We start from the raw sequence: 11112 nt of genomic DNA, 5'->3' as shown, positions 1-11112 counted from the left end.
GTGCCGAAAAAGGTGGAAACTATTAGACCACGGATACTCTGACTCGTGCGATGTCGCACTTTCATCGAGGCTATGCAGAGGCCACAAGCAAGCCACAGCAGAGACGCGCGTGAGAGCCGACATAATGACGCTAATCTGGAAGTGGATAACTGAGTTATGGCTCTTAAACGTTTTTGCCTCAAGGCAAGAAAGTTTGCTTGTGGAGGCAAAAAAGTTTGTGATCTTGCTTCTGGACTCATGCTGGTTTATTTTTTGTGTTCAGTTTACTTTTCCGGGAAATTGTAATATTTAATTTCGAAATCAGCGTTATATTCACTGCCAACCTCTAACTAATGCTCCGATCTATAAATTCAAAATAAGAACTCGGAAAACTACTACTCAGTGAGAGCCGGCGGAACCCTAAAAGCAGCCAGTGGAACACAGCCTGCTAGCCCCTGACCGGAACAACCTTTTCTTGATATCTGCGCCCGTGTCACCGAAGCGAGAGCCGCTGCAATCGAAACTCGGCATCCCACAAGCGGTCCTTGGGTTCAGTCACTGACGGTAGCAAAGATCGATTCACGACGAGAGCACGGTGGTGGAAAGGCGGAGCGACGTCGGGAGGGAACTACGGTGCTCAAGCGTGGGGAGGGTGCTGTAGAACATTTTGTATTGTACATTCAGACGCCTGAAGCAACATAGTCATATTCGCGCTTTCGTTAAAGTTACATGTACTTGAGGTGAGTGTGTTCAGCCCGGCCTGGCCTTTACGAGACAAATATACCCTGTCCCAAAGCACAAGGCAGAAGGTCTTATAGTAGAGCCATCAAGGACCGCAGGTCAGGTTGGCTACGGTATTTATTGTCAGACCGAGCACGTTCACACCTATTATCTGGTGGCCTGATCGCAGAAGCTGCCATGCACCAGGTGAACGTGAAACTTTGCTACGGCACCTTGTATATAGGAGAAAGTGACGTTTTTCCTACGGTATTTGAGATTATTCATGTGGCAATTGCTACATTCAGGATCGAGATAGGTACATATCACCTACTCTATCTGCATGTTGAGGTACTGTTAACCCTTCAAAAAGTAGACTACAATTTCTTAGTATCTCGCTTTTCGTGTGGGAAGGCGAGACCTCTTCCATCATGTTTAAAGGCCGACTAAAGTTATCTCTCAAAAGCTATGTACATTTGGTCAGTGTTCTTTAAGAGACAGAAAAATAGCCGACCATGTAACTAAGAACTTTGAACATTCTTATTATTCAAAGCGGCGCACTAGACCACGATCCACCTTCGAGTGGAAGATAATATACACTCCAGGCCTTTGTACTGCGCGATTTCAATGCAAGTTAAGTAATGCAGGAGGACGAAAATATCCGGAGCCCTCCACTACAGCGTCCCTCATAGCTGGAGTCGCTTTAGCATGCTATGCAGCTTAAACCAAACGAAGCAACAGTACGGGCGGCCACACAATCCAATGCAGCCTGTGTCCAAGAGGGAGCGGCACTTTGAAGAAGACATTTCGATCAGAACCCAAACAAAGGACGCTGGATTTAGATACAATTTAGGCAGAGCAGAGGAAATGCGTTAAATTTAGAAAAGACGACAAGGACACTTGCACACCGAAGTGTCATTATGTGATTATATAGTATTATTGCACTACCACGTTTTATCTGCATGGGACAATATTATCACAACGGTCAAATTGTATGTTTTCTCTCTATTTCGAGAAGATATTGCAACGTAACGTTACACAGAAGGCGCTCTGGCACTCTGGCACCGAAGAACACCAACAGTAAGTCAGGGCAGCACAAAAGCGGAGCACCGTTTCGCTTCGTCGTCTTCTCCGAATCGCCCGTTCAAATCTTCGTCGTCTATGAATGGCATGTGTCATTGCGCCCCTTCTTGGCAGCATCGCCTCGATGCTGCAAATGCTGCTTGATGCGATGAGCTGACAGACAGTATGCTAGGTTGGTATGGGATTCCGCAGCACAAAACGGGGCGCCATCAGTCTCAAGAGTAGTCAGTGGGGCGATCGTGGTAGGGTTTCATCCGGACGACGTGTACAACATCAGTGATCTTGCGTCGTCTGCGGCTTGAGGGATCTTGGGTCGCGGATTCAACTTCATTAATAACGTCACTGAGGCGGCGGAGGACACGGTATGGGCCGAAGTACCGACGCAGCTATTTTTCAGATAGCCCACGATGACGAACGGGAGTCCAAATCCAGACATAGTCTCCAGGCTCGTAGGCAGCGAAGCGCCGTCCCTTGTTATAACGGTCAGCGTCTAGTTGCTGTTGTAGGTATATGCGCTGTCTTGCCAGCTGCCGCGCTTCCTCCGCACGCTGAGTAAAACTAGCAATGTCCAGGTCAAGCTCATGTTCGTCGTCGGTGTATACGGGCAGCATTGTATCCAGTGGAGTGGTCACTCGACGGCCGAAGACAAGCTCGAAGGGTGTCAGCCGCGTCGTCTCCTGAAGTGCCGTATTATATGCGAACGTGGCATATGGGAGTATTTGATCCCAGGTATTATGGTCTATATCCACGTACATAGACAGCATGTCGGCAAGAGTTCTGTTAAGCCGTTCCACCAAGCCATTAGTTTGCGGGTGGTATGCCGTGGCCCGTCTATGGCTAGAATGTGTAAGGTTCAGTACAGCCTTAGTCAGGCTGGCCGTAAAAGCTTCCCCGCGGTCTGTAATGATAACAGCTGGAGCGCCATGACGCAACACGATGTCGTGGACAAACAACTCTGCTACTTCGGTGGCAGTTCCATTTGTGAGCGATGTGGTCTCAGCATATCGGGTCAAGTAGTCAGTCGCGACAACAATCCAACACTTTCCATTAGTTGACTTCGGGAAAGGACCAAGAACATCCATCCCCACTTGTTGGAAAGGAGCTTGCGGTGGAGCGATTGGCTGAAGAAATCCAGCTGGTTTCACGGGTGGAGTCTTTCGGTGTTGACAGTCACGGCAGATTTTAACGTAAGATCGTACTGAAGGTAATAATTTCGGCCAATAGTATTTCTCCCGAATTCTTGCAAGCGTACGACTAACTCCCAAGTGGCCGGCGGACGGTTCGTCGTGGCAAGCGCTCAAGATGTCAGGCCGTAGGTGCGTAGGTACTACGAGTAGAAATGTCTCTCTTGATCTTTCAAAATTGCGCTTGTAGAGAACTCCACTTCGTAAAGCGTATGACTGCAAGCCACGACGAAAAACAAGCGGTACTCTACCATCGCGTCTTTCCAAATAATCGATGAGCGGCGCCAGTTCCTGGTCCTTGCGTTGAAGGTCAGCCATATGGGATTGGGTAATGGCCCCAATAAAGGGAAAATCTTCGGCGTTTTCCACTGCAGTGGAGTCCAATGGCGCGCGTGACAAGCAATCCGCATCTTGGTGTTTATGTCCCGACTTATAGACAACAGTAACGTCATACTCTTGAAGACGGAGGATCCAACGAGCTAAGCGCCCAGACGGGTTTTTAAGGTTTGCCAGCCAGCACAAGGAATGATGGTCGCTGATAATACAGAAGGATCGACCATACAAATATTGTCGAAACTTGCTGATGGCCCAGATTACCGCAAGGCACTCCTTCTCCGCTGTCGAATGGTTCGCCTGCGATCGTGAGAGTGTTCGGCTCACGTAGGCGATAACCCGTTCTACTCCGCCTTGCCACTGAATGAGTACCGCGCCGAGGCCAACGTTGCTGGCATCAGTATGTACATCGGTTGCGGCGTCTTCATCGAAATGGGCAAGTATTGGGGGTTTGTGTAGGCGGCTTCTAAACTCCTGGAAGGCTTGTTTTTGATCGTCTACCCACAGGAAGGGTATGTCCTCTCTGGTTAGTGCTGTCAGTGGTTCAGCTATCTTAGAAAAATCTTGGATGAAGCGTCGGTAGTATGAACACAGACCTAGCAATCGTCGAAGTGCTTTTTGTCGGTGGGGTGTGGAAAATTTGACACTGCGGTAGTCTTCTCGGGATCAGGGAGAACGCCCTGGGCACTCACAACATGGCCGAGGAAGCGTAGTTCTTAGAAAGCAAAGTGGCATTTCTCAGGCTTGATCGTTAGTTGCGCGCCTTTGAGTGCTTCAAGCACGATGGGCAACCTGTCCAAGTGTTGCTCGAAAGTAGGTGAGAAAATAACAACATCATCTAAGTACACCAAGCACGACTGCCACTTCAGACCTGATAAAACCGTGTCCATCATACGTTGGAACGTGGCCGGTGCAGAGCAAAGACCAAACGGAAGCACCTTAAACTCGTATAGGCCGTCGGGCGTCACAAATGCAGTCTTCTGTCTCTCTGATCCACCTTGATTTGCCAGTATCCGCTTTTGAGGTCTAATGAGGATAAGTACCGGGTATCGCGTAGTCGGTCGAGGGCATCATCAATCCTGGGCAGCGGATAGACATCCTTTTTGGTCACGTTATTTAACTTTCGGTAATCGATACAGAATCTCAAGGTGCCATCTTTCTTTTTGACAAGGACCACTGGCGACGCCCATGGGCTTGTCGAAGGCTGGATCACGTCGTCCGCAAGCAATACATCCACTTGCGTTTTAATGGCGTCACGTTCCTTAGGAGAAACCCGGCACGGGCGCTGGCATGCTGGTAACGTGGTCTCATCGGTGATGATGCGGTGCTTGGCGACAGGAGTACGACCGACCTTAGAGCCTGTGGCGAAGCAGTCTGCGAAATCGCTCAGAAGAGCCGAGAGAAGATTCCTTTGATCGGGCCTCACGTCGGGGCTAATTTTAACAGTTTGCAGATCCTGACAAGGTGCGGCCTCTTCTTTAGGGTTCGTTCCGGCGGTGCATAAATGAGGTAAGGCAGTAACATCGTGAAGGACGGCAACAGCCGTGTCCTTGGCGAGATGCCGCATCTCCTTAGCAAAATTTGTCAGGAGGACAGTAGCACAACTGTTCTGAAGTTGTACTAGTCCTCGAGCAACGACTAATTCTTTCTCGAGGAGTAGCGGAAGGTGCCCATCCACGATGTCCTCGTAATCGTGGAACAAATCATGCCTTACAAGAATCAGCACACTAGAACGTGCCGGAACCCTCACGTCATCGTCGACTATACGCAAAACCTTCAGACCCGGATCTTCGATTTCAATACGCGTCACGGCTCGTTTAGTCGAAAAGGAAACGCGCTTCTTTCAGGTCAATGACAGCGCCGTTGGTCTGCAGGAAGTCTAGACCAAGGATCAAGTCTTTCGAACACTCGGGAAGAACGATAAATTCTCCGACATACACAAAACCACGGATGCCGACCCGCGCTGTGCACTTACCTGCAGGTTCGATCAAGTGGCTTCCCGCCGTGCGTATTTTCGGGCCGGACCAATGTGTCAAAACTTTCTTCAATTCTCGGGCGAGACCACGGCTCATTACTGAATAATCGGCACCAGTGTCGAGTAACGCGGTGACATCTACTCCATCAATCGTTACACATAAATCGGAGGTAGTATGCCGGATGCTGTCGCTACCTGACACAAGCGAAATCTCGTCGGGTCGGCCTGACGATGACGGAGGATCTTCACATTTCCGGACATCAGCGACCCTGCCTCCGAAGGCCGCTGGTATTAGTTTTCCCGGCCAGGGCTGGGAGAGCGGCGTCGGGAAGAGTTGGGACTTGTCGAACGGTTGCTCGTCGGGGACGTAGACCGACGCTCTTGGTAACCGGATGTGACGGGGTACTGTCGCGCTGCAAGGTCGCTTGCAATCTCAGTAGGCCGTTCTGCATTCCGAGGGTAGAGGCCCTCCGAGGTGAAACCCCGCATGTTGACGCGGCGGTACGGGCACACCCGGTAAAGGTGACTGGCTTCACCGCAAAGATAGCATAGGGGCCGTCGGTCCCGGAGCGGCCGCCATACTTGACTTCTACGGGGTCGCTGGTAGATTGGCGGAGGGGAGTAGCGAGGCTCCATGCGACTCCATTCGAGGTCCTCCATGCGAGGACCCTGCGGCTCCATTGCTGGAGCTGCGGCGTTAATACTATGGTCCGGCGGGGGAGCCTTACGTAGGACGGACGCGTAGGTGGGCCTCGCATCGAACGTCTGATGGGAAACGCGCTGCTGGGGAACGTCAGCAACGTGCTCGGCTGCCATACGCACCTCGTCCCGGATGACTTCAGCCAGTGAAGGAAAAGGTGTTGTCTTGCAAGGCATCCGGAGCGCTTGCAGTTCCTCCCGCACGACAGAACGGATGAGATTTCGTGATGCGTCCATGTCGCTGCCGACCTGCACAGGGGGTGCGTCGGACCCAATGATGTTCACATCACGGTTATACTAACGGGCTCGGTGCTGCAGCGTTGTCTCCATGGTAGCTGCCTCGCTGAGAAACTCCGCCACAGTGCGCGGTTGACTGCGCACCAGTCCCGCGAAAAGTTATTGTTTAACGCCCCGCATCAGGTGACGCAGCTTCTTATCTTCTGGCATTTTCGGATCTGCACGCTTGAAAAGGCGTGTCATGTCCTCAAAGAACATACGCACGATTTCCCTCTGGCGGTGAATTCGCGAGTGTAGCGCAGCTTCTGCTCGCTCCCGGCGGTCGGCGCTAGGAAAAGTGGCTAGCAAATCACGACAGAAGGCTGCTCAGGATGGCAAGGAAGCCTCATTGTTTTCAAACCATATCCGTGCAGACTCTTCAAGTGCGAAGTACACGTTGTGGAGTTTACGCTCATCAGTCCACCCGTTGTAACGAGCAACTCGCTCGTAATTCTCAAACCAGTCCTCGGCGTCCTCGACACGTCGCCATGAAAAGAGGGTGGTGTTCGCGGCTGATGACACAGGATGTGGGTGGGAAGCCTGCTCTCAGATGTCATTGCAGCAGGTTCTACGGCCGTCTGAGGGTGCGTCGTCCTGGTAGCGGCAGGAAGGGGTCCGAATTCAGGGGGCTCTCCACGTAGGCGGCGGCCGAGGCGTTGATGTACGGGAGTAAGCTCCGTATTGAAAGGTTGATTATGCAGGACTGGATCGATACCTGGCAATTCCTCCACCAGATTCGTAACGTAACGTTACACAGAAGGCGCTCTGGCACTCTGCCACCAAAGAACACCAACAGCCAGTCAGGGCAGCACAAAAGCGGAGCACCGTTTCGCTTCGTCGTCTTCTCCGAATCGCCCGTTCAAATATTCGTCGTCTATGAATGGCATGTGTCAATATATTATTAATATACAGTATATAAGGGCCCTTCGGAGGTTTGGAAGTGGGCTCGAGCCCTTTATATATTTGTTTATATTTTCCATGAGCCAAGCAAAGAGTCAAGTTTTACGTCTTATGCAAAGACTTTGCCACACACCAATACTGCTGTTGGCCAAGTTCCAGTGCTTTCACCTAATTCTACGTTCGCGATTTAGCTTCTAAAAGAATGAAATAGCGTTTATTTCATGCCAGGGAATGTTTTTTTAGGAATCCAACTGTCGGTCTAGTCCCATTTCTGTCCATCTCCACAACAGCGAAAGTAGTTTCTCACTAAAGCACCTACAGTTAAGAAAGAAAACGTTTGATACTCCCGTCAAATGCTTATGTTCTTTGTTTTAGGTAAATTGATTCATGGACCGAAAGGCGATATTTATACTATGTTATTAGCAAAATAAGGTGTAGATGTTAATTATTGGAAATAATTTCTTAAAGTAGGTGCAGAGTTAAAGTAACCTAAAGACTGAATCAAACTTTGATGCTCTCTATTATTACACATGAGCTGTGAACCAATTTTCTCTTCTAACTTCATATTGGATGTATAGTGAAAAAATGCGCGGGAGACGAGGACTAACATACCGCGAAAGGGAGACACTCTGCACGTCGTGGAAGCAGACGCCACACGTAATTGCCGTCTCCTTCGCAGTGATACACAGCCTGGCGAGATTGTCTTCGCCTGGGCGACATCACACTTAACGTCTCAGCCTGCTGAAGTTGCCGACTTTGTTTCCTGCGACAATGCGGCGTCGGTGGCACCATGGGTTGGTCTGTGCTCGGTCCCGAAATATGGCTGCCAGCGGCGGCCGCGCTCGGCGCCCCTGACTAGCAACAGCCACGGCAGGGGTCCACCTACCACTGCAAACATTGCCGTAGATAAACACGTAATGCGACTCGGTAAGTTCTCAAGACAAGAAATGGTTCAAAACAATGGACTGCGCTTTAAATATAGCCTTTTGAGTCACATCTGCTACTTTCGCAGTCCCTAAACTGTTGCCAATCATATGCTAACAAGCGTTCGCTTTGAAGGATGCCTTGTTGTCATAAAGTGAGAGTTAATGAAAGGCCGGAGACCGTCATATAGGGCATTCTTTCTCATCGTATTTAAGCCAATTGTTGCTACCGCAGGGGGCAGGATGTTGCCTTGCAATGAATCACTAATCACTACTGTCCGACCAGACACGTGCCACTCAAATGTTACAGGCATGCGCGTAGCCCATAGATGCATTGGCGTGCTAATTCATGGTATGAAACCGCTTCTAGTTCCCGCTTTTTAAAATAATACAATGCAGTTTTCAGTGGAATTCATCAAGGAGGATTGGGGCTTATTAGATGAGTGCTTCTAACCAACGTGCAACAACGCTAGAAAGGCTCGCAATGCTAAAAGCGAAAATTCTACCTTTCACAGGTACTGGAGTGCTATTTGACCTCCACCTACCACTTGAATTCATTGCCAAGATAGAGTGCACTCGTTACCAGATGCAAAGTACTCACGGAATTTCATATCATGTGCAACACTGTGTGTCTATGGCACGCATCTCGAGTTTTCTAAACATGTGGAGGCATCTATTTATTTGGTCTTCACCTCATTGAATATCGAACTTCTATCGATGCTGAGCTTCAGCACGAGGCTTAGAATTTTAACCTCATTTGGAGTAAAAGCATTTGAGAACGAGTGCACATGTATCAAAATAATTTAATTGATATACCAAATAGATATCGTTTCAATCTCTTAAGTATAATCCCACAGAGACAACAAAAAAACAAAACAAAAACTGGTCTCTGCTTTCGGGCAGCAGTTATCTCCCAGCCGTTCATTGGGACTCAAACACGTAATCTCCATTTTCGAAGAAAAGCGCTGTTTATGAGATAAAAGTTATTAGAGTACGATTTTAGAACTTTTTGCAAATAAAGTTCCTCTTAATTTCTGTATGTTACCGCACTGATGCGCCTTGCATGAAGGAACAAAGTCATTCCATTTTTAGCCATTCTTAAGCACACCACAGCTTTTCAGTACCAGAAGCTGCACATTGGCACATTTCAACACAGAGCACCGAAGGAGTAACTTCAGCCGTGTCCACCGATTGTTTCCGCAAGTCGTGTCCGGGACACTACGCCCTGTGCGGCCACGTATGCACGGGCAGCCTGCTGTGGAGGCTGGAGTGGCGGGTTCCACGGATTGGTTCATATGGAATGATGTAGCACGATTCCCTGCGTGCAAGGTGTCTGTGGTACTGCGTGTGGAGCATGGGGGACTTCTCATTGGCAGACCATGCTAAGCATGGCGCTACACCTGGACATGCGCTGGTGGGTGCTGACAGCGGCGGTTTCCAGAGACGTGCTTTGCGGATGCCAAATTTCGACGTGCCCGCGCAAGGTCGCGTCTCCGTAACAGCTCGCTCAGGGTTGAGGGGAATTGATGCCACTGCGTGATTCTTATTTCGTAATTTCATGTTTATAAATGCGTGTGATAATTTCACGCATTGTGTGCGTGTTTTATTGGACTATCCTCTATTTGTGCCATCGGTGTCCAGTGCTTCAACATATGCTTTATTCACGAACTGCTTCAGCATGCTGTTGTCTAGAACAAGGACGATATCCTGCTGACCTTAATGTAGGCTTATCTATCTTTATTTATTCATTTATTCAAACAACTCATAGGCTTCTTGTACATGAGAAGTATTGTGTGAGGGGGATATACAAATGAAGTATCAGAATCTAAGAGCAAATGAAACAAATGAAGGGAAACCCTACACAATAATTACCTGGAAGCACTGAGCACAAACTTTAAAAGGAAGAAAATAGCGAAAGAATTAAAAAATAAGGTGACATGAAATCGAACAGAAATATAAGTGGGAGCTAACAAGAGGGTAATTATGTGGATTTTATACATTATCAAAAGTTACTTTTTTCATGACTATATATAAAAGAATGAGTAATTATGTCAGTATTATAGCTCTGAACGCTGCAGTATCACTGATAATAGTAACGTCGTCGGAAGGTTATTTTAATGGCTTATGGCACGTGGGAGGCAAACAAGTTAAATGCTTTGGTACGACCGAAAATGCTAATGAAGCTATCGTGATTGTGAAGGTGATTAAATGTACGGCATGGTTTTGGCGAAGGCAAGGTATTTCCGTGAGGACTGAACACATCTTATGAAATGAACAGAAGTGCGATTGCTCGGCGTGATTATAAACATAAAATTGATAGCGATAACTTGACCTTGGTCACACTGAATGGAATGACGGTTATAATCACGAGCGATTATGCGTGCATTCAGCGAGGTGTTGTACAGATTCAAGACAAGTATTAAGTAAGCTTGATGAGGTAAACAGATGGCCGAAAGAAATTATATTTCTATAAAGACGCTGGGACACAGAATCGCTCATTATCGGTTTGGTTTGTGGGATTTAACGTCCTGAAGGGACTCAGGTTAAGAAGGACGTCATTGTCGAGGGCTCCGAAAATTTCGACCACCTGGGGTTCTTTAATGGGCACTGTCAGCGCACAGCACACAAGCGCCTTGCTTTTCGCCTCCAGGAAAAAACGGCCGCCGCGGCCTGAATTCAATCCCGCATCCTTGGGCACAGTATTGTCGAGCGCCCTAGTCAGTGCAACACCGCACTCATTCATTATTGAGCAAATGGGGGAAAGTGGAATAAGATAGTACACGGCTTATAGTCACGAGTTACCATTTGTCCGTGCTAACTGTCATTAGCCAATTGCGACACCAGTTAGTTATACGATCCAGGCCTTTCTATAGAGCAAGGTCGCCAGTTGGATTAAACATTTCACAGTATATATTAAAGTCACCTGCAAACAAAGGTATAGTATGGGTAATTTTTGTAGGTCGTAAGTTAATATGCATTAGAGATAGCAAAGGGCCCGAAACACTGCCGAGTGGAACGCCAGATGATACTTCAGAAAGGCGTC

The sequence above is a fragment of the Amblyomma maculatum genome, chromosome 7 (assembly GCF_055883805.1).
Source record: "Amblyomma maculatum isolate TAMU_Amacu chromosome 7, ASM5588380v1, whole genome shotgun sequence".
Classification (NCBI taxonomy): Eukaryota; Metazoa; Arthropoda; class Arachnida; order Ixodida; family Ixodidae; genus Amblyomma; species Amblyomma maculatum.
The sequence above is the reverse complement of the archived record's forward strand: the minus strand, read 5'-3'. Positions refer to the sequence as shown.